At 35.8% G+C, this 23157-nt stretch overlaps 1 long non-coding RNA gene across 1 annotated transcript; it reads left to right on the top strand.

Moving 5' to 3' along the window:
* Positions 1–826: 826 nt before the first annotated feature.
* LOC121235193 lies at positions 827–21965 on the top strand. Its single transcript, XR_005934529.1, has 3 exons — positions 827–930; positions 5937–5938; positions 21955–21965. It is a non-coding gene; the product is annotated as an uncharacterized LOC121235193 (long non-coding RNA).
* Positions 21966–23157: the final 1192 nt, after the last annotated feature.

Raw genomic sequence — 23157 nt, 5'->3', positions numbered from 1 at the left:
AGTTGATAGTGAGGGGAGTTCTAATGTGGCTCAAGGGAAGCCAAGCACTACTTCTACTTCTACTACCTTCTTGACTAAATTTGATATCAGGTTAGAGAAATATCTTCAGGAGCAAGGGTCTATGGAGTTTAGATCAGAACTAGATCGATATTTGTCCGAGGGGTGTGCACAAAAATACCCAGTTTTGATATTTTGGATTGGTGGAGAGTTAATACCACCAATTATCCTGTCCTTGCTGAGGTAGCACGTGATGTGTTAGCCACCCCCATTTCCACTGTTGCCTCGGAGTCCGCATTTAGTACTGCAGGACGCATCTTGGATCCTTTTAGGAGTTCATTGTCTCCAGAGACTGTCGAAGCCCTCATTAGCACTCAAAATTGGTTAAGGACCAAACCTGTCGACATCCGGGAGTTGGAAGAATACGTACAGTCGATGGATCTTGAAGGTATGTTTGAAACTTGAAATATTTTTTTAATATCTATCTATCTTGGTTTATTATCTATCTAATTCATTTTTAATATTTTTTTAGATGATTATCCAGCTTCATCTTCAACAGAGGCTGCTGTGAGTCTCTCTTCCCATTCATGCTGAAAAAAATCTAGAGTAAGTGCTTTCTTCTTGCATAATCTTACTTTCTTAAAGTATTTATATGGGTAGCAAAATTCATTGTACACAATGAAGTTGAATGCATGCAAACTTTAAATTTAGAAAATTAAAATTTTTTTGGGAATAATGCTACCATGAACAGTTTCTTAGACTCGAAATCCATTGATGAAATGTTGGTAAATGATGAAATGGGATGAGCCTTAAGGCTCTACTAAATTTTAGCAGCTTTACTCTCCCAATCTGCCACCTAATCATGAACTTCATGCATGAACGAGTAGTTTCCAGCATATAAATTATACTGAGATTAGTTCCAGAGCACTGCAGGTTGTAACAATCAGCCACCTAACAATGACCGATTATATTGCTTCTAGTTTGTACAGGTTGTAACAAGTGCTCCTTTCCCATATGGCATGCAACAGCATCAAATACTAGTTTCTGATTCAGCCAAGAGAGCTATCCTGTGATTGTTGGAAGAAGAAAGCTAATTGATGGAAAAATTTCTGATTTTTTGCAAACAATTTGTTGTGTATTAGAGTTTAATTAAAGCAACGTATGTATTTTGTAATATTCTTAGTAAATTAGTTCAAACAATGTAATATGTAGTTGATTGCATCTTGTATGTTGCATTCATTTTACATGATGAATATTGGTTTTTTTTTACATGCATTTAGTTAAAAAGTTAATTAATTGTTTATATGCTTATGTTGTATTAAGAAGCAAGACTAAAAGAGATTTATATTGGTTTTCTATTGAGAATATGATTTGAAATTCTAGATGGAGACAAAATATTTGAAGTACAATTAATAATAAAGAAGCTTTTGTTAAAAAAAAAAAATCCGGGTTCAACCCGGAACCCGGGTTTTGAAAAACCAGGGTTCCGGCCCGGGTCTGATCCGGACCAACCCGGTCCGGGTTTTGGCCCGGGTTTGAAACCCGGTTCCGGATCCGGGTAGACTCGGGTTCCCGGGTTGGAACCCGGATGAACACCCCTAGTGGGGGGTTTTACATTGAATGGGTATACTAAGTATGACCCTGATGAGTATGGAAGAAAGTTAGCTCGTATGGTTATCATGAACGAGCTATCTTTTCAATTTGTGAATGGGAGAGGGTTCCAAGAATATTCCAATTGCTTGAAATCTAGGTTTATTATTCCTTCTCGCCACACTGTGACAAAGAATATTAAAAATCATTATTAAAAGGAGAAGGATTTGTTGAGGGGCCAATTGGCTGGTCAAGTTGTTTGCCTCACTACCGATACTTGGACATCCGTCTAGAATTTTAATTGCATGTCTTTGACTGTGTATTTCATTGATTATGATTGGACACTACATAAGAAAATTGTGAAGTTTTGTCAAATTTTCGATCACAAGGGTGAGACGATTGGGAAGGCCTTGGAGGCCACAATAAAAAAGTGGGGGTTGGCATGGATTTTGACGGTTACAGTTGATAATACATCGTCTAATGATGTCGCATTAGGATATTTTATGTAACACCCTGCCTAAAAAGCTCCTTAGGCCTTGACCTTAGTAGCCTTAATTCTAGTTAATTAGTAATTGAGCTATTCTAGAATAAGAATAATTTTGGATATTTGAGGTTTCAAGAGGACCAAATATTTTGGGTTTAGTAGAATTATTAGAAGATTCTAGTGCAATATTAATTTTGAAGAAAGGTGCAAAGAGGTCAATGTTAGAATGACAAGTGGCATATTGGAGATTTTGCCACCTTAATGGGTTAAGCAATTTGGGTTAAATTTTTTATGGATTTAGGAAGGCCCAAGAGATTGGTTTATTAAGGGCCCAAGCTTTTAGGTATAAAGGCTCAGGAAAGGCAATAAGACTTTAGGGCCCTAATGTACTAAGGATGTAATGGGCTAAGGTTAAGATGTTAAAAAGCCTTAAGCCTAACTTAGGAGATATTAAGCTTTAAGTCTTTCTTGATGGACACTAGGCCCTACTTGATGGACATAAGACTTTAGACCTCTAATTCTCTAAGGATGTGGTGGGCTAAGAATAGGTACCATAAGCCCTAGACCAATTTGAGAGTTATAAGGATATATGTAGAACCTTAGAAGTTAAGCCTAAGGTATAGAAGGTTTAAGGCCTTTGGGCCAAACTTGGTGTAGAATACACCCATGGCCCAATTAGGGCCAAGTCAAACCTTTTCAAGCCCATCTTAGTGGATCTTGAGGTTTCTTTTCAACCCTAAAAATCTGGAAATGAGGCCCCTCCCATTCAAGCCTAAGAGCCAATAAGCAATGAACCTACACACTTACCCTTTTAAGCCCACAAGGCCCAAAGCCTTGTTTTGTTCTATTTCATTCTTCAATTTGAGAGTCCAATACACTATACCATAGTTTCCTCAAGTCCATGGCATACCCTAAGTACCTAAATTAAGTTTTGAAATTGGGTTAAGACCATTAATCAACTTACCTATAATTAGTGATCTTTAAACCATGTTTTAGAGCTTAATTTTCTTTCTTAATCTTTTTAAACCTTTGATCTGAAATTTTCTTATTTTATTACTCAATTTCATCACTCTTAGATCATACTAAAACCCTATATAAACCTCTACACAAGTCATTAGAGGAAATGACATATCAAACCCCAAAACTACACCAATTGGCACACATGTGTGCCCTTTGAGTACATGGACTGTTTTGCACTTAAGTCCAATCTTTTTGTGCCTTTTTCTCAAGAGAATTATGGTCCTTAAACACCTCATGAGACTACTTTGAATCCAGGCCAAGCCTTGGATGAGTTTGGTTTCAAGAACCAAGCCAAAACACCAAACCGATTGTACCTAGGAAGCTAGTTCGTTGCAAATTGATTTGGTTGAGTTTCAACCACCCATCTGCCCTTGGTTCAGCCACCACCCAATCCCTAAGAGGTCCTCAGGGTCATCATGAGCTTTGGACTCATTCTTTTCAGCCAAAGAGAGCACAAAACTGAAATCTGCCCAAGGATACTACCATTGAACCCTTTGGCTTGTGTATGATTTTGTGTTTTGCTTTCTTTTCTTCTGTACCATGACTTGACCAGCCCCCATAGGAGCAATGTAGCAACTGCAGAAGTGAAATCATGGTGGTTTAGGTACTTTTTTGGTCTGCACAAGATGATGGACTGAAATCTGCAAAATGCAATCAACACTCCACTTCCCACCTACACCACTCACATTCACTTCCTTGGAGCCAAAACCAACGTCCCCCTCCCATCTTGAAGCCTATAAATACCTCTCTCACTTCCTCATTTCTCAACACCTCTTTTCCAAGCTTCCTCTTGAGTCTTGAGAGCACGTCTCCCCCTTAGAGATCAAAAGAGTGAAACCGAGTGAGTTTTGGTCAGTTCTTGGATGTTCTTGAGGAAGGTTGTCTTGAGTGCTTGGAAGGCCACAAAATTTGTAAGTTTTCTTGCACTTGATCTTAGTTTACATGTAAATTTGAGGTTTTAAGTGTTGGAGTATTTTTTGGATGAATTTAGAAAATGTTACCATGTTTGATTCAAAACCGGTTTCATTAAGGATGGTTTAAGTGTTTAAATTTTTTTAAGTGGGAAATTTAGCTATGGCATGTCATAAGCATGACTTGATATGATTTATTATTGTCTTAGAATGGTTATGAAAGGTTTAATTTGTAACTAAAAGCATGTCATGATAGGTTTTAAATCTATCTTGTTTTGATCATTAAATATGAATTGGTTTTGAATAAATTGGAGATTAAGGATATCTTAGCCATGATTAAGTGCTGGGATGAACTCGATTATCCAAGAATTAGCTTTTATTATGTCATTAAATATGTTAGTTATCATTTGTGATTAAATAAAATTTCATATGCATGCATTCATAGGGATCAATAGTTGAAAACATACTTAGGCATCAACTAGCTTCATGCCACTAGTTGGGACTGTTGGGCAAGTTCTACTTTGATTTTTGAAAATTCAAAGGCATAGATGGTTTTAAAATGCCAAAAATATGAAGTCCATGAATTTTGGTTAAATTTGGAGTTCGTTTGCAAATAGTGAAAAGTTAGGGCTTTAGTGGCAATTTTTGATAGTTTAGGAGTATTTTTGTAAATATCCATTTTTTGAAACCTTTGATTATAAACGTCTTCCATAGTTGTACAAATCCTAACTTAGTACGAATTTGATTTTAGCCGCTACAATATTTCCAAACTCAAGAAATTTGTAAGTTGACCTCTAACTTACACCTTGATAGATTATTTATAAATTATTGATAAATGTTTCATTCATATTTCAATTATCATTTTAAGCATAAAATATTATGTTATATGATACATTAATGGTATACTTACATGACGTGATATTTTTCACCATTTTTGCATGAAAGCTTGCCACATATGTACATGTCATGAAAAATATTTTTTCATGCATAGTATGAAAATAATTTTTGTCACGACCCCAAAGGCTAGGATGGGGAATTATCCTAGTAGAACTCCTTTGTCAACTCTTGTGACGCCCACAAATTCCGCTTGGGATCGGACGGACATCCGAGGCATCGGAACATGCAATACAAGGTTACCTGTCCCCGTTCATGACATATAAGATGCAATGTTCCTAACATGCATCTAACATTATGCAATATTCGCAGCGGATAATTTTTTTTTTTTTTTTGAGCAATACTATGCACTAAACTTATAATATCCCAAATATTTAAAACATACAGAAATACTAAACAACTGAGATCACAACACTAGTCCAAAATGGTTGTGAACAAAAAAGTGCTAGAGATTGAACTCCACAAAATACAAGTAGTATTCTAAGGCAACTACATCTATGTTGCACCAACACTTAGTCGACCGTTTCCAATTAGTCGATTCTCGGTTCTCCTTCAGATCCTGTAACAAGATCTATCATTCAGGGGGAATGGTAATTGAGACTACCACAGTGAGATTTGATTACAAATCTCAGCAAGTTAACGAAAAAACCTTCACAAAGGTTAATGATGCATGCATGACAATAAAGTGCATGGCAATAAAGGCATGAATGCACAATCAAAGTCAATAGTAAACATAACATAACCTGACATAACATGGCATAAAATAATAAGCATGACATGACTTGACATAACATGGCATGAGCTAACATAACTTGAACTGAAACTGAAACTTAGCTTGACGTGACATAAACTTGAAATTTGACATGAACGTCAGCTTGAACATAACATAACGTGAAACATGACTTGAACGTGAAATACATGAACTTGGAATCTTGCTCAGTAGACTTAATTAATAAAGTGATTATACGAGTGCTACACGGGTCCCCTTGAGCCATGTGTCCCTACCGATTACAGCATCATAACACAGGTATCTATACCAGCTGTGAGTGCGTTAATATGTACTCCACAATTGCTGTGGCCCCACGTATTCTACGCGTCACAATTGTTGTGTCTCACGTAATGTATGCTCCACAGTTGTTGTGGCCCCATACTTCATGCTCCACAATTGTTGTGGCCCCATGATTTATTTGTGCCACACTTGCTGTGGACACACCTAAAATAAAGTGGCTCCATCGGCGTTAGTGTCTGGTGCGCTCCGGTGACCAGCTAGTTAGGCCCCATTCACAACCTGTTGACTGTATTTCGTCAATCCAGATAATTTCACACCTATTTAGACACTCCAGCGTGAACAAAGGAGTTCCACTAGGATATTATCCTATCCTAGCGCTTAGGGTCGTGATTGACATGAATAACTTAACAAGACTGTTCTCGAGATACACAAACTGTATTCGAGGCGGGATGACATGAATACAGAAAGACAGAAGTCTGGACAAAGCGTAACGTGACATGAACGTAAGACAAAAAACATGAATTACGTCGAGACATAAATGAAACAGACAACATTTCATAACATGACATGCATGTAACAGACAAAATTTTGTAACATGGACTAACATGTAACATACAACATTTCATAACATAGCATAACATGTGACAGTGAATATTACGTGACATGACATACATATAACAGATGGCAACGTAATGTGACATACTTGCAACAGATAGTAACATGAGACAGAATATATATTATGTAACAGATAAGTATTTCGTGACAGAATAATTCATGTAAAAGATAAACATGAGATGACATAGCATGTCATAGCATATAAAACAATATACGAACATAAAATGTAGTTCCCTTACCCATCACACATACACAGTAACCTGATAATAAGTTAAGAGCTAACTTACCTCGATAGTCGCGTTCTACGAGAAAAAGCACGAAACACGAGAAACTGAAAGAGGGTTTTCTAAAAGTTAGAAATTAATTACTAACAATTAGAAATGTGAAAAGAGACAACTTAGAGTAAAATTATAATTTTACCCTCTACATGTGGGAAAATGACCATTTTACTCCTAACTTAAGGATTTCACATCCTAACTCCAAAAATTACCAAAATTTATATTGCTATTGTAAATTTTGTTCTAAACTCAAATATCAACTCAGAAAAATTTAAAACCATTCACAACTATGGAAAACTCACTATGGCCGAAACATACATAGGTCATTTCTCTTGATTTTGGTTTCAATTCTTTCGAATTTCAAAACTCATGATTAAACCAAAATTTTGTAACAAAGATCTTCCTATCTTAAGTTTAAAATACACTTAAAATATCCATTAAGAAAAGCTAATCATCAACACCAAAATTTTTGTAAAAAGATCCAAATTTTTTAACAAAAAGTAAACCCTTAAAAACACAAGTTTTGACCATAATAAAAACATCTCCATGAATTCCAAAAAAAATCAAATCTTATCTTATTGCTAACATATTCATAACATCATCATAACATCAACCATACTTTTAAAACATCAAACAAAAGTCAACAAAATCACAAAACAAACTTAGAGTTTTTGGTTTTAAACTTAGTCCAAAACAGAAAAGTTTCTCTAAACTAATTTTGATCAATCTCTTGATCCATGGCTTAAAGACCTGTGATCTTCAAACTAAAACATCTCATGGTTTAAAAATGTGTCCTAAAGAATATCCAACCATCAAACTTAAAATCACATGGTTAAAATTTAATAAAACATGGATCTAAACCCAAAAACATCAAATCTTAAGCCCAATCGAAATCCTCTTGCATAGAAAATCATATCTTTAAAAATAATACTAAATATCTTCGAAATAACATCCTAACATGTATATAAGAGGTTTAGGATCATCATATAAAAATATTAAAGCCTTTGGAATAAGATTAAACCATGAAATATTCAAACTTTCACAAAACAAAAACTGTTTTTCCACTTCCAGTTTTCAAGTTTCTAAATCTAAGGAAATCTATCATCAAAAGTTTTATTCATGCAACAAAACCTCAATGAACATTCATAAACACATGATAAAAACACTCCATAAAATTTTCGGACCAAGATATGTCTATTAGCTTGGTCAAAAATTCCAAAACATAACATATTCTCCAGTTTCACGCCCAAAATGACATTTTCATGGCTAAAAATACTTTTACCGATCAAATGAGCATGGAATGAGACTAATAAGATATCCATAGAAACTAGACTCAAAGACAAACAACTTTTATGAAAGAGTCAGCATGAGAAAATACTTACAAATGGTCAAAAATGGTCATGTAAAAAGACACAGAAATCTGCCCGAGAGAGCTCTTTTGGGTTTCTCTCTAAGAACGGGAGAAAGAAGTGATAAAATGGAGAGAAGTGTGTCTTGCACGACTTTAGACTCCTGGAGGGGAAGTTATGGGCTTGAAAGACCCTTGATTGGAGTTGGCTGTGACAAAAAGTGGAGAGTAATGAGGGCAAAGGATTGCCTGCAGTAGCTGTGAGAGATGGAGGTTGATGGAGTGGATTTCTCCTTCACATCAAGGCACTATTGGGTGCAGCCAATGGCAGTGGATGGTCTGCCATGTGGGGGAGTAAACTTCTTCAAGAAATTTTGCCAAGGTGGCCAATTTCGTGGACCTTGGTGAGCCCCAACCAAGTGGGCTTTGATTTGAGGTTAAAATGGGGTTTGGTTAGGGTTTGAGATGCTATCAAACCAAAAACTAATTTTTCTTGGCCCAATCAAAATTTTCAAGGTTTAAAAGATTGGATAATGATGTCATAACAAGGATTTGATTAATTAATAGTATTTGGAAGTGATTTAATCAAGAGATTAAACACAATGCTAGAAATCGGATTAGAAAAGGGTTTGGAGGCCAACTTTAGGGTTTGGGAGATCGTTTAGGGTTTCAGTTTCAACCAAACTTTTGGGGTTTCAATTGGATTCCAACCATTTAGGGTTTTGTTAGGGTTGAAACTTTCTTTGGTCTGGCACAATTTGGATGAACAGATGAAACACAGTTTTGCTTAGGTGGCAAGATCTCACACCCAGATTTCCTTCACAAATCTATCTAATGGTTCATCTTTGTGCCAAGTGTCTAATATCATTCACTAAGTGTGGCTAAGATCTAGCCAAGTGTCCAAATAAAACTTCTGTAATCTAATTTAGACATTCCACACTGTGATTTTGAAAACACTGCACTAGATGCACTTATTGAGGTTACTATTCACTCCAAAAAAATGCATAATAAATTTAGTACTGAAAAATTCTAAATATTCATATCAACCTATAGTGAAAATCGTTTACCGAAATTCAACCCCGAAGTGCCCCTAAAAATAAATTCACAATTTCGAACAGGCATTTCGTCTGAAATTATGAAAATGGACTATTGCGTCATAAAATCCTAAATAATCAACTGAGTCTAATGGCGTAGACTAAAACTCATTCTGACACTTCTAACTACCTCAAATAATTATACTCATAATTCTAGCACCATAGTGAGTAATAACACTGACTATGTTGACAGATTAAAACCTAAGCAATTGGTCGATTCGTAAAAACTTGTGGGTTTTCATGAGGTTCCTAAAGTCAATAGAAATTCCACCAGTGAATTTCTAGTGGGCTGTTACAACTCTAGAGTGTTTAATAATTGAGTGGTAACCTCTGGGTTGATAAAGAACAGTCAACAAGTTTCGAGTAGGTTCCTTTTAAAGAAAGCCGGAATGAAATTAACATGTTTTGACACCTAACGCTGGTGGGTGTACACGTTACGATTTTGATGATGTTATGTTATATTACCAATGCATTGAGAACGAGTCTATAGACAACGTAATTTCAACGTGAGTGGTATTACTGTCACCGGCAGGTACTCACTGTGCATATGGGAAACTGTGACATTACCAAGCGTTATGATGTTAATTGTAAATTGCTAATAATGATGAAAGTTTATGATGAAATTATGTTTTCAAAAATGATGGCAAAAATGTTTACTAAATGAAAACCTATGTCTCCATTTTTTTAAAATGTTAAGGAATTTGGATGGGAGACATGCATACTGATTTTTCTGCATCTCATGCATTGCATATTTATCATGTTTCATGTTAAATTTATCTTTATGCAAGTTGGTTGTTTTAAGTTACTAATATTTCGAGCAAATCTCACCCTTTATGGGACCACATTCATTCTACTCGGAATGATAGAAGTTGTGTCAGGACTCGAGGAGGACAAGCTAGACGGAGCGTGGATCCGACTTACTGAGGAAGAGCCAAACCTTGAAAGGAGATTAGATTTAGCAGTATGCTTTAGAACGTATGAAGTGGATGATTTGACTTTAGATTATGCTACATTGGTATTTTGAACTTGATAATTACTAATGAAGTTGGGATTTTTTAGTTATTTTGGCATAAGTTATACTTTCACCTTTATTTCGGTTGTGATTATTGCATACTGCTAGTTGCAGACTAGGATACATTGAATATTAACTATCATGTATGAGGGTATATAACCTTATGTTGCATGTCCTGACGCTAAATCTCCCTTCCATCCCAAGCAGAGGTTGGGGGCATCACATCTTAAGACCTATCTTAGAGAGGCAAATAAGACATTCTTGAGTCGTGATTGTTTGCATGTTAGATATGCTGCACATATTTTAAATTTAATTGTTTTTTATCGCTTATAAAATGTTAATGACTGGGTTGCACAAGTCAAAATGGCTATGAGATTTGTGAGATCCTCTCCTGCTAGATTAGAGAAACTCAAAGTTGCTACCAGGAATGCGGGTATAGCATCCAAGAATGGCTTTTGTACTGATGCTCCTATAAGATGGAACTCAACCTTCTTGATGTTGGAGGCGACACAAGAATATAAGGCAGCTTTTTGAATTATTGGGTGATGAAGACATCCAATATGTCAGATATTTTGATGAGCATGAGAGATTAGAAAAGCCTATTGATGATGATTGAGAGGTGGTTACTATTTTTGTAAATTTTTTCGGGCTTTTCTACGATGTGACATTGAAAATATCTGGTTTTTTTTATCCTACATCCAATGAGTTCACTAAACAAAGATGTAGGGTGAAAGAAGAACTGGATGAGATGTGCATGAGTGACCATACTAGGATGCAGGAGATAACATTGATGATGAGGGCCAAATACGACAAGTATTAGGGGGATTTGAGTAGGTAAAATATTTTGTTATATTTTGCTAGTGTTCTTGACCCCCAGCTCAAGATTGATGGCATGATATATGGTTTGGGACTTGTGCAAGGGGCTGCATGGGCTGAGGTTATTGGGGGCATGGTTAGAGACACCCTCGGTAGATTGTTTGATGAGTTTACCGTGATCAAGGGTGGTAGCGCACCTACACCTACACCTACCTCAGCACCTCCTCCAAAAGTCGGGGTGGGGGAAAAGCGTAGGTTGGTGTGGACCCAAAGCCTCTCACAGAACCTCCAACTAGTCCGTCAATTTACAAAGGCGAAGTCGGATGTAGACCAATATTTGGTAAGGGATCTTCTCCCATAAACGGAAGGGTTTGATATATTAGATGGGTGGAAGACCAATGTCGTGAAGCATCCCGTTCTTGGATAGACAGCCCGTAGTATTTTGACCATCCCTATTAGCATTGTAGCCTCAGAGTAAGCCTTTAGTACCGAAGGGCGCATATTAGATCCATTTTAGAGTTCTTTGTCCCCTACTACTGTGGAGTTATAGATTTGCACGCAGAATTGGATCAAAGGGACTCAAACTCATGTTCTGGATATTCTTTACTTTAATGAGGCTGACAAGGAGGAGGGTGGTGATTAGTCTGGATATGGTAATCGTTGATTTCATTTTATTATTTTGATTTATTTTATTTATATTCATTTCAAATTAATTGTTGTAACCATATTGGAGCCCGACCCACCATTACCATTTGTCATAGGTTTGTACAATTTGTATTGTCCCTTAATTGTTTTTCGTATTTATATAATTTTTGGTATCTAATTGGTTTTATAATCTTACTGTCATATGCGCACCTCAAGCCTCAATCCTAATTCCAAGCCGAAATCCAAATGATATATTCTCAATGTCGCATTTTGATCCCCATCTCATCTTGGTTAGTCAGATTTTAATTTGTAGTTTCTTTCATTTCTAATGATTCTTTATAATTTTAACTTTTATTTCTTGTTTATAATTCTAATTTATATTCTTATTCAATTGTTAATATTTTAGATTTTATTCTCACAACTCACAATAGGTAGCACTAAATTCTATTTTCACCCTTGGTCATCCACCCCAAATGTCAAAGTTCAAACAGCTCACTTTTATCATTTATGTTTAATTGTATTTAGATTTTACATATTCAGTTCTTTGTAATCTTATACAATGTCCCTTTTATGTTTCTAATTTTGTAATTCTTTTCACTTAATTTGTATTATTGCAATAGTTTAGTTATTATAGTTTTATTATAAATTGTATTATTGTAAATTGTAATAGGTTAGGAGTTAGGACATAGGAGTATTAGTAGTACTTCATTTTCTCTTAATTTGTATTTTTTATTGAAAATTCAATGCATTGTTTATTGCTATTTAATTATTTGTTTATTGCTAAGCCATTTTGGGTCCAAAAATAGCTTCTAGGCCCATGGCCCATTTGGGGTGGGGGGGGGGGGGGTGGGGGGCGGACAGATAGGGTATCCACCCCAGTAAACGAACAGGGTACCCTGCCCCCACACCACGGGGGCGGGTGTTGGAGGTAAAAACCCCACCCCTGTCCCATTCAAGGCGAGGGGCGGGGAAGGGGTGGCCCCGCACAGTATGGTGCGGGTAGCACCCCTACTGCCCACTCGTACACCAAACTAAAGATATCCCAAATACTTAAAACATAATCCATATATATTGAAATGCTAAACATCCATGATTACAGCACAATTCTAGAAGTAATGTAATCATAAAAGTACTGGAGGTCAAGCTCCTTAAGTACAAGCAGGAACTAAAGCAACTACTAGGCTAATCCATTGAGTAACTCGTGCAACTCTGTCAAGGATGTCATAATACTAACGATAAATCAGAGCATTGAGGCTATGAGCTCCGCATTGTGTTGTCGCCATCTATTCGACCGTCTCCAATCGGTCAACCTCTAGTGCACCTTCTGATCCTGACACATGGTCTACCATTCCGGGGGAAATCATAGTTGAGACTACTATGGTGAGATTTTATTACAAATCTCAAAAAGTTAACAAATAACTTAACATACAGGTCAAAGATGCATGCATGGCAGTAAAAGCATGAATGCATACATGATCATAAATAAGATTGACATGACTTGAAATTTAACATGGCATGAACTGACATGACTTGAACTTGAGCATAGACTTAACTGAAACTAAACTTAACATGACATAAACTTAAATGAGACATGACATGACATGAACTCGAATGTGAACTAACTTGGATATGAACTTAAAACATGAACGTGAACATAAACTGAACTGAAACTGAAACTGAATATGAACTTAACGTGCATTGAAACATGAACTGAACGTGAAGTTGAAACATAACTGAACGTGAACTTGAAACATTAATTGAACGTGTAAGCTTGAATAACATGAACTTGAACTTAACGTAATATGAACTTGAACTTGAATAGCATGAGCTTGAACGTGAAACATTCAATAAACTGAACTTGAGCATGAACTTAAACATGAACATGAACATGAACTCTTACAATCAAAATGATTTCACCAGTTGTTTCCTCAAAAATAGTGAACAATCAGAATGATTCTGCCAAAAATATTACGTCAGAGATACTCAGACAATCAGAATAATTACACCATGAGTATTTTAAATGAGATACCCTAACAATCAGAATGATTACGCCAGGAGTACCTAGCAATACTCTGACAATTAGAATGATTGCGCCGAAAGTACCTCACGTGAATTAGAAATGGAGTTGCTCAGACAATCATAGTTATTAGATCACGAGTATCCCAGGCATATCTGACTGAGAAAATATTGTTTTAGAGAAACACTTCGTACTCGAGACATGACATGAAGTGAAATGAAATGATAGATGACATGATATACATAACATGACATATACATGAGATGCATGAATTGACGTAACATGAAACAGATAAACAATATATAACATGGCATAACATGTAACATATAACATTATGCGACATGGCATAACGTGTAGCAAATAACATTACATGACATGGCATAATGTGCAACAGATTGGATTATGTGACATGGAATAACGTCTAACAGATAGCATTATGTGACATAACATAACGTATATCAGATAACTATTTCGTGGCTGAATATAATATGTGTAACAAATGAATATTTTTTAACAAAATATAATATGTATAACAGATAAATATGTAGTGACATGGCATGGCATAGCTGATAACATAAATATATGACCAATAGTCCCCTTACCAACATACATACACAGTAATATGGCAATAAGTTAGAAATTAACAAACAATGATCATCGCGTATTATTAGGTAAAACATGAAACACGAAAAACTGTAAGTAGGAGTTCTAAGTGTTAGAAACTTTATCACTAATGACTTAAAAACATGAAAAAATGCCAACTTAGAGTAAAATTACAATTTTACCCTCGACATGTGGAAAAATGATCATTTTACCCCTAACTTAAGGATTTCACATCCTAACTCCAAAAATCACCAAAATTTATATTCTTCATCTAAATTTATCCTAAACTCAAATATCAACTTAGAAAAATTAGAACCGATCACAACTATAAAAAAAATCATACGGCCAAAACTTTCAAAGGCCATATCTCTTCATTTTTGTTGCAATTTCCTCCAACTCCAAAACTCATGATCAAACTGAAAAATCGCAACAAAGATCTTCATATCCTAAGTTCAAAAACATGCTTAAAACATACAATAAAAATATGCTTCTCATAAACACAAAACTTTTTAGGCAAAAGATCCATACATTTAACCCAAAACACAAACCCTTGACTCATCTTAGGTTAGCCCCACAAAACTCACTACACCATCTTAACTCACTACTATTCATAAAAAACTCAACTCATTGCAACTCAGCTCAACATCTAAATGTGGTCTGAATCTCAAGGTCTTGGCTTTTCTCAAAACATCTCCAAGAACTTCAAAAAATTCAGATCTTTTTTATAACATGCTCATAACACATTCCTAAGAACTAACATGCCTTGAATCAACACATAAAAGTTACCAAAAATCACAAAATATCACTTGAAGTACTCGGCTTCAACATTTAGTCAAAAACAGAATTTTTTCTAAATTCTGCTTTGATCAAACACTTGATCCAAGGCATACCACGATGAGATTTTCAAACCAAAACCTCATATGATTTAAAAATGTGTCCAAAAGTAGATCCAAGCATTAAACTTAAAATCACATGGCAAAAAATAAACCAAAACATAGATCTAATCGAAATCATCAAACTTTTGACCAAACCAAGTATTCCCTTGCATAAAAATCATATCTTCACAAATAAACATCTAAAATCATAAAAAAAAAAAAAAAAAAAAAAAAAAAAAAAAAAAAACATCCTAACATGTAGATAAAAGGCTAAGTATCATCAAATAAATTTATCAAAGCCATTGGAGTAAGAATAGACCACAAAAGATCCAAACTTTCTTAAAACAGAAACAATTTTTCCTCTTTCAGTTTCTAACCTTTTAGATCCAAGAAAAATATTTTATCAAAAGCTTTAATCATGCATCTAATCTCAACAAGAATAAATATAAACATGTTGACAACACTCCATAAAAATTGTGAACCAAGATTTGTCCATTAGCTTGGTCAAAAACTCTAACATACAACACACTATCCAGATTATCGCCCAGATTGACCTTTCCATGGTTAAAACAAATTTTGACCAATCAAACAAGAAAGATATAAATAGAAACTAGACTCAAAGATGAACCACTTTCATGAAGGAATCATCATGAGAAAATACTTACAAGGGTTTCAAAAACGTCATACAAAAAGGCTCAGAAAATTGCCAGAGAGAGCTTCTAAGTGTTCTCTCCATGAACAAAAATGAAAGGGGGGGGAGATGAGTGAGAGAATCACTTGCACGCCTAATACACTTCTGAAAATGGAAGTATGGGCATGAGTGACAACTTGATGGATAGTGATTAGATCACAAAAAGGTGCGAATAGTGAGTGGTTTTCAGCCAAGGAAACTTCAAAGATAATGGTGGTGGTAAAGTGGCCTTTGGCCTTCAAATCATGCACAAATTTGGGGCTATCATGAGTAGTGGATGGTCAACTTTGAGTGGGTGGAAACTTCCTCAAGAAGCATTGCCAAGGTGGCCAAAATCAGTGGGCCTTAATGGGTCTTAAACAAGTGGGCTTCATTTGGGATTTAAAGAGTGTTTGGTTAGGGTTTGAGATGTTATCAAGCCCAATCAAATTTTCAAGGTTTAAAGGATTAGATAATGATATCATAACATGAATTTGAGGAATTAATAGCATGTAAAAGTGATTTAACTAAGTAATTAAACACAATGCTAGAAATCGGATCAAATAGGGTTTGAAGGCCAACTATAGGGTTTTTTGGGGAAACCGTTTAGGGTTTCGGTTTCAACCAAGTTTTTGGGGTTTCAATTTGATTCCAACCATTTAGGGTTTTATTAGGGTTGAAACCCTATTTGGGTTTGGCACAATTTGGTTAGTTGAATGGAATAGTGTTTTGCTTAGGTGGCATGATCTCACCCCTTGATTTCCTTTTCATTTACATCTCATGGTTCCTCTTGATGCCAAGTGTCCAATACTATTCACAAAGTGTGGCTAAGATCTTTCCAAGTGTCCAAATAAAACTTCTCTAACCAAATTTGGACATTCCACACTGTGATTTTGAAAACATTGTACTTGGTTCTACTATTGAGGTTACTATTCACTCTGGGAAAAGTGAAAATAAACTTTGCAATATAAAAATCCTAAACATACACATTAAACTAACTGTGCACTTCATTTATCGAAATTCAACTCTAAAGTGCCTCGAAATAAACAAAATGTGTTTTCGAACAAGTGTTTTGTCCAAAAATTGAAAATATGTTTATTGCACCACAAAATCCTAAATAATCAACTGAGTTTAGTGGCATAGGCTATTTTGCATTCTGACACTTTTAACTATCTCAAATAAATAAAATCGTGCTTCTGGCACCATAATGAGTGGTAACACTAACTATACTGACAAACTAAAACCTACGTGATTGATCGATTCGTGAAAACTTATGAACTTTTCATGAGGCTCCTAAAGCCTATAGAAATTTCACCATTAAATTTCTAGCAGGTTGTTACATGCGGTTTCGTTTACTGAAGCCTTATATCTTGATGCAATATAGCCCAAGCGGAGTTTCCTAAGAAAGAAGGATCGATCCACCTGAATCGTAGAAATAGAGGCCTGTCTCTGTTCTTAATTATTTATATTTTATTAAGATGTACATTTTAGTCTGGCAACAAACTATGTTCAGTTCGCTGTACTTGGATGTAAGCGATGAACAGTTGGGGTGTATAATATTATGCTGGGACTTATTTTATTTGTCGGGTATTCGATTCATGATTATGTGCCCCTAGACTAGACAAAACATCTGAAGTCTTGCCGACCAGTTGGCACCATGAATCCTCACTAGGCTCCTTACTGATGAACGGGGCACCAAATGATCTCTCTCTTTGCCACTAAGCAAGCACAAGACCCCTCCTATGAACACCTCTAGAAAGGCCTGATTTGTACTCGCAATTAAGGGTGAAACAGGTCTCGTTCAGTCTGGTTTTGGACAAATTTTAAAACTGAACCGGTATACACAAGTCTTGGAATTTAAGAATCTATATGGACCAATTCATAACCGAAATTGAAACTTTCGATTTTTTCAGTTTCAGTCTGGTCCGATTTTTCGGTCTACCATTTACACGTGTGGCACTACATAAATTTAGTATTACAATTTTTTTAACACTAAATTTAATTATTAGAATTTATTATTTAATATTAAAAATTGCTAATTCATTAGTATCTAATTATACTACTATAGTAGGAGTAGTTTCTAACTTATTAGTGAACTTAGTAGTTATAAGATTAATAAACAGGAATAAAAAGCTTAAAATTTTATGTTATATTAATTAGCAATTTAGCATATAATATAATATAATATAAAAAATCATAGAAAAGTATTTAATATATAATATAAAAAAATTAAAATATATATATACACATATACAGGCTCTGTTCAGTTCAAACTGGTTTTCAAAATATGAGAACCAATATTGAACCGTTTTAGGATCAGTTTCGGTTCTTAAGAATAGGTAGTGGACCGAACCCACTAGTTCAGTCGGTTCAACTGGTTTTTCGATTTTTCTTACACCCATATTTGCGAGTCTTTTTCAAATGTTGGTTGATCATATATTTCGTTATTGTTTTATGATTCAAAATATCATTTCCTATTTAATTCCTATGGACTCTATATTCGAAGTTGCGATCAAATCTATTCATAAAAAGGAATCTATTCATTATATCTATTAGAAAAATTCTACTCATCATCCTCACACCACACTTATTTTTTTATTTTTTTATTTTTTTCTCTTACCAAATGTGTAATGTATGGATGATGAGTAGAGGAACTCAATTAGTTTAGGAAGAATAAAATAAAAACAAATTAAACGAAATTAATAAATAAATAAATAAGTGTGGTTTGTGAAGTTGATGAGTAGCAAAGCTCTATTTATTATGTACCAACAAGTGTTATTTTGGATTTGAATCAAGTCTCAGAGAAATCTATATTTATTGATTGCCTCCATTATATTGTTGCTAGCAAATACCACTATTTTGTTTTTTGCTTGGATCCTCCAAATCATTCCAGAAGGTCTGAACCCTTTTTTTCTAATCCCTCTATAAAAATGATTCATTCTCTTCATAAAATGTAGGAGGTATACCAATAAATATTTCTTTCGTTGGAGTTGAATACCTCATTTAGGAATTGTTTCGTAAGCAATATGCAAGAATCAAGAGAAAAGGTAAATCTTTTATGATACGCCAAATCCAACTCATTGCCAAATCCGACGCCAAATCTTGAAGTCTCTCTTCTTATTTAATATCATGGTGTAAAATGTATCTCCCTCTATTTCGGTCATCAACTAGATGAAATAAAAAAATAAAACTAAAATTTTAGAAAATGATTATATATTAATTACTATAAACTAATAAAAGAAAAAAGCACAGCACCAGAGGCTCCTGCCCCCCCCTCCCCCCATACAAGGATAAGGAAGTGTTTTTTTTTTTTTTTACTTTTATCTTTTTTAGCATTTCTTATTTTTCTATTTTTACCATCTTTTGTACTTTTTTAATTTTATTTTAAACATAATTTCAATATTTTAGGAGTAGTTATCATGAATTAAATTTATTCTTTTAATTCTTCTTTGTATCACGTGTTAGTCACATGTATTTTATTTCCCTATGTACTGATATAAATACTTGCTTTGGTCACTGTACACGCACGCTTTTAATTCAATTGAGATATTTTTCTCCAAAAGATTCTCTCGACCTTTGCTCTGCTAGGGTTTCATCCCTTTGTTGTGCTAGGGTTTCGCCCCTTTGTATTCTCCGAGGGTTTGCACTTTACATGGTATCAGATGTCCTTTTTTATTGCTTCCATGGCGTCGTCTCACAAATGCCTCTCCGAGGATGCTAGTTCTCCTTACTTTCTTCATCCTAATGATAGTTCTGGTGTCCTTTTGGTCACTCAACCTATTCTCGGTGAGAACTATCATGCTTGGTCCCGTTCAATGTCAATGACTCTCTCAGCGAAGAACAAGCTTGGATTCGTTGATGGATCTATTCCTAAACCTTTGGATCCGACGGATTCTCTCTTTTCTTCATGGCTCTAATGTAACAATATGGTGATATCTTAGATTTTAAACTCTATTTCTCCTAAAATTTCTTCTAGTATCTTGTATATTACAACTGCTTGTGAGATCTGGTCAGATCTTAAGGAATGATTTTCTCATAAAAATGGACCACACATTTTTCAGTTGCAGAAAAATAGATTTCCTCACTTTCTCAGGATTCTTTTTCGATTAGTAATTATTTTACTTGTCTTAAGAGCCTTTGGGATGAACTTACTAATTACAAGCATGTTCCTGCTTGTTCCTGTGGAGCTGTACGAACGTTGAACTCCTATGTTCAACACGAACGTGTTTTACAATTTTTGATGGGATTGAATGAATCTTTTACACCTACTCGTGCACAGATTCTACTTATGGAGCCTTTGCCTGTAACACCCCATTCTGCGGATGGCAATCCTGGTCGGTAGTCCTACGCTAACCTCGTTGTGGCGGTCCCTCAACCGTTACCAGAGATGATTGTAGCACCTCGTGCGCTGAAGAGCATGGATGGGGAGCTCTTTTTTCAGGTCTCTAAGGAAGAGATCAGTCGATCTGCTGAACCATTTCGATTCTCCATGGTTTTGAAGTTCCTTCGCCAACGCTCTTCTTTGGACAATATTCATGCTTTTATTCACAGTCGATGGGGTTTGGCTGCCATGCCCGTGGTCTCTACTATGAGGCATCCACATAATGTTTTTATTAGGTTTTCCATAGAATCTGAATTTGTGAAGGCTTTGTCACAAGAATCCAATGAAGTAAATGGCGTACCCTACCATGTCTTTCATTGGACCCCTGACTTTTAGGAGGATGAAGAGCCGTTGTGTGTCCCTGTATGGATCTCCTTACCAGGTTTGCCTCCCAACTTTTACCATGAGTTTTTTTTAAGGATTCTTACATCCCTAATAGGACAATTTATTCGCCGTGATAATCCTACTCGGTGTGCGACTCGGACAAATGGTGCAAGACTATGTGTGGAGATGAATGTAGCCAAGGAGCCTATCTCTCATTTTTGGATTGGTGCGCTAGGGTTAGTTTCTAGTCAGAAACAAGAGATTGTGTATGAGACTCTCCCTGCGTTTTGCTACAAATGTAGGATGCAAGGACATAATTCTAATAACTGTCGTTCTAGAAAAACTCAGGGGTCTAGTGAGAAAATTTGGGTTCGAAAGTAGGTGCAATCGGAAAGAAACAATGATGGTGCAACAACAGAAGTGATTCTAAAAGACAGTGATGCAAGGAAAAATTCTGAGTTGAAAAAAATAGAATCAGATGGAAAAACAAATGAAAATTTAGAAACAGAGAAGCAGTTGAAAATGATAGGTAGTTCTTCGTCCCCTGTTCTAGTAGAAAATTCATAAAGGAAGATTGGGGCTGAGGAAGGTGTGGTTTGTGCGCCCAGGGTGGTAGAGAGTAAAATTTTGGTACCTGTGGATCAACCTGGATTACCTAATAATAATTCTTTAATTCCGGTTGAGAATCAATCTGGTGATCGAGAAGAGAATGACAGGAGCTTGGATAGTGAAATGCAGAATGAGGATGATTTTTTACTGGAAGATGAATGCTCTTGGAGCCAGAACATGAAACAAAACCTATGGTCCTTCCCAAGATAAAGACTATCACATGAAAATGGAAGTACGTTGCTGAAGAAAAAATACAATAAAAAGCAGTTTGTGAAAAGTAGATGCTCAACTCGGGTTCTCGCCCGATCCTCGTCCTTGACTCAATGATTGGACCTATCTTTACATGGAATATAAGGGGTATTGGGACTTCAAGGGGTCATTTAAAGAAGCTGATTGCTAAGTTTAAACCAAAACTTGTTGCATTGTTTGAACCTTTTCAAAGTTTTGATCGAGCAGAAGGTTTGATGAGTTCTTTACATATGGATTCTGTTGTTGCTAATGAAACTGCTAGTGGTAAAATTTGTATTTTCTGGGAGAAGGATATTGAGGTTCAGGTTGTTTGTATGGGCATGCAATTTATGATGTTACATATAGGTGAGGGTACATCCCAGTTTTTGTGTACATTTATTTACGCTAAATGCAATATGTATGATCGACAAGCATTATGGGAAGACATTAGTCTCCAAGGGTTGGGTACAGAACCTTGTTTATATGTTAGGGACTTAATATCATTCGGTACGATTCTGAAAGAAGGGGTGGAAGACCAAGACCAAGAGCTGCAATGGCTGATTTTAATAACTGGATACATCAATGGGGTTTGATTGAGATGAAGTCCAAGGGTAGCGTCTTCACCTGGTGCAATGGATAGTCTAGTCTTGCTCGATCATGGGCGAAACTGGATCGGGCATTGTTAAATGCTTCCCTGATGTTTTTGTGTCCTAATGTTGTGTGCTTAATTCTTCTGAGGTCTACTTCAGATCACTCTCCATTGCTACTTGAATTTAATTCTGATCCTTTCTCTTATGGCCCGGCACCTTTTCGTTTTCAATAAATGTGGGTTGATCATCCAGATTTCTTGGATTGTGTTCGGATGGTTTGGTCTGAACCAATGATTGGCAAGGGTCTGTTTAAACTGATTGCTAAAGTTAAGAAGAATAAGGTGGCTCTTCATGAATGGAACAAGGTAGTGTTTGGCAAAACAAATGAGAAGCTTGATTTTCTTGAACTTCAGATTGAGGCATTGGAAAACAAATTACATATGGGTTGGGATAAGGAGGCAGATAGGGAGCTTTCACGTTCCTTGGTTGAATTGGCATCCTGGAGATGGAGAGAGATATCAGACTAGCTCAAATGGCTAAGTTGAAATGGCAGGTGGATGGGGATCGAAATTCCAAATTTTTCCATGCATGCTTAGTGAATAAAAGGCATAAAAGAGTACTAGAAATGAGGTCTTCAAACAGGGCTATTTTTTAGTCACCAGAACATATTCATCAAGGTGCAGTAGATTTCTTTACTAATTTCCTTCAAGGGGAATGGCCAGAGAGCTACCTAATCTATCTCATCTTATTTCGCCTGTAATATTGGAGAAAAAGTGTGGCCGACTTTATTCAGTTCCTTCTATAGAGGAAGTTTTGGATGCAGTTTCCTCTATTCCATCTAATAGTGCTCTGGGGCCTGATGGATTTGGTTCAGGCTTTTTCAAGAGCTGTTGGGAGGTGGTGAAGTTTGATGTCTTGGAAGCTATTTCAAAGTTTTTTAACTCCAAACACCTCCCGAGATATTTTTCGGCATCATTTCTTATTTTAATCCCAAAGGTTGATGTACCAACGGGTTTTGACAAGTTCAGACCTATTAGCCTATGTTCGGTTTTCTATAAAAATATGTTCCAAAATTATTGTTAACTGTTTGACAGGTTTTCTTCCAAGGATGATTTCGTTGGAACAATGCGCATTTATTCCAGGTAGG

This window comes from Juglans microcarpa x Juglans regia, chromosome 6D (assembly GCF_004785595.1).
Source record: "Juglans microcarpa x Juglans regia isolate MS1-56 chromosome 6D, Jm3101_v1.0, whole genome shotgun sequence".
Lineage (NCBI taxonomy): Eukaryota > Viridiplantae > Streptophyta > Magnoliopsida > Fagales > Juglandaceae > Juglans > Juglans microcarpa x Juglans regia.
This window is presented reverse-complemented; position numbering and strand designations above follow the sequence as displayed.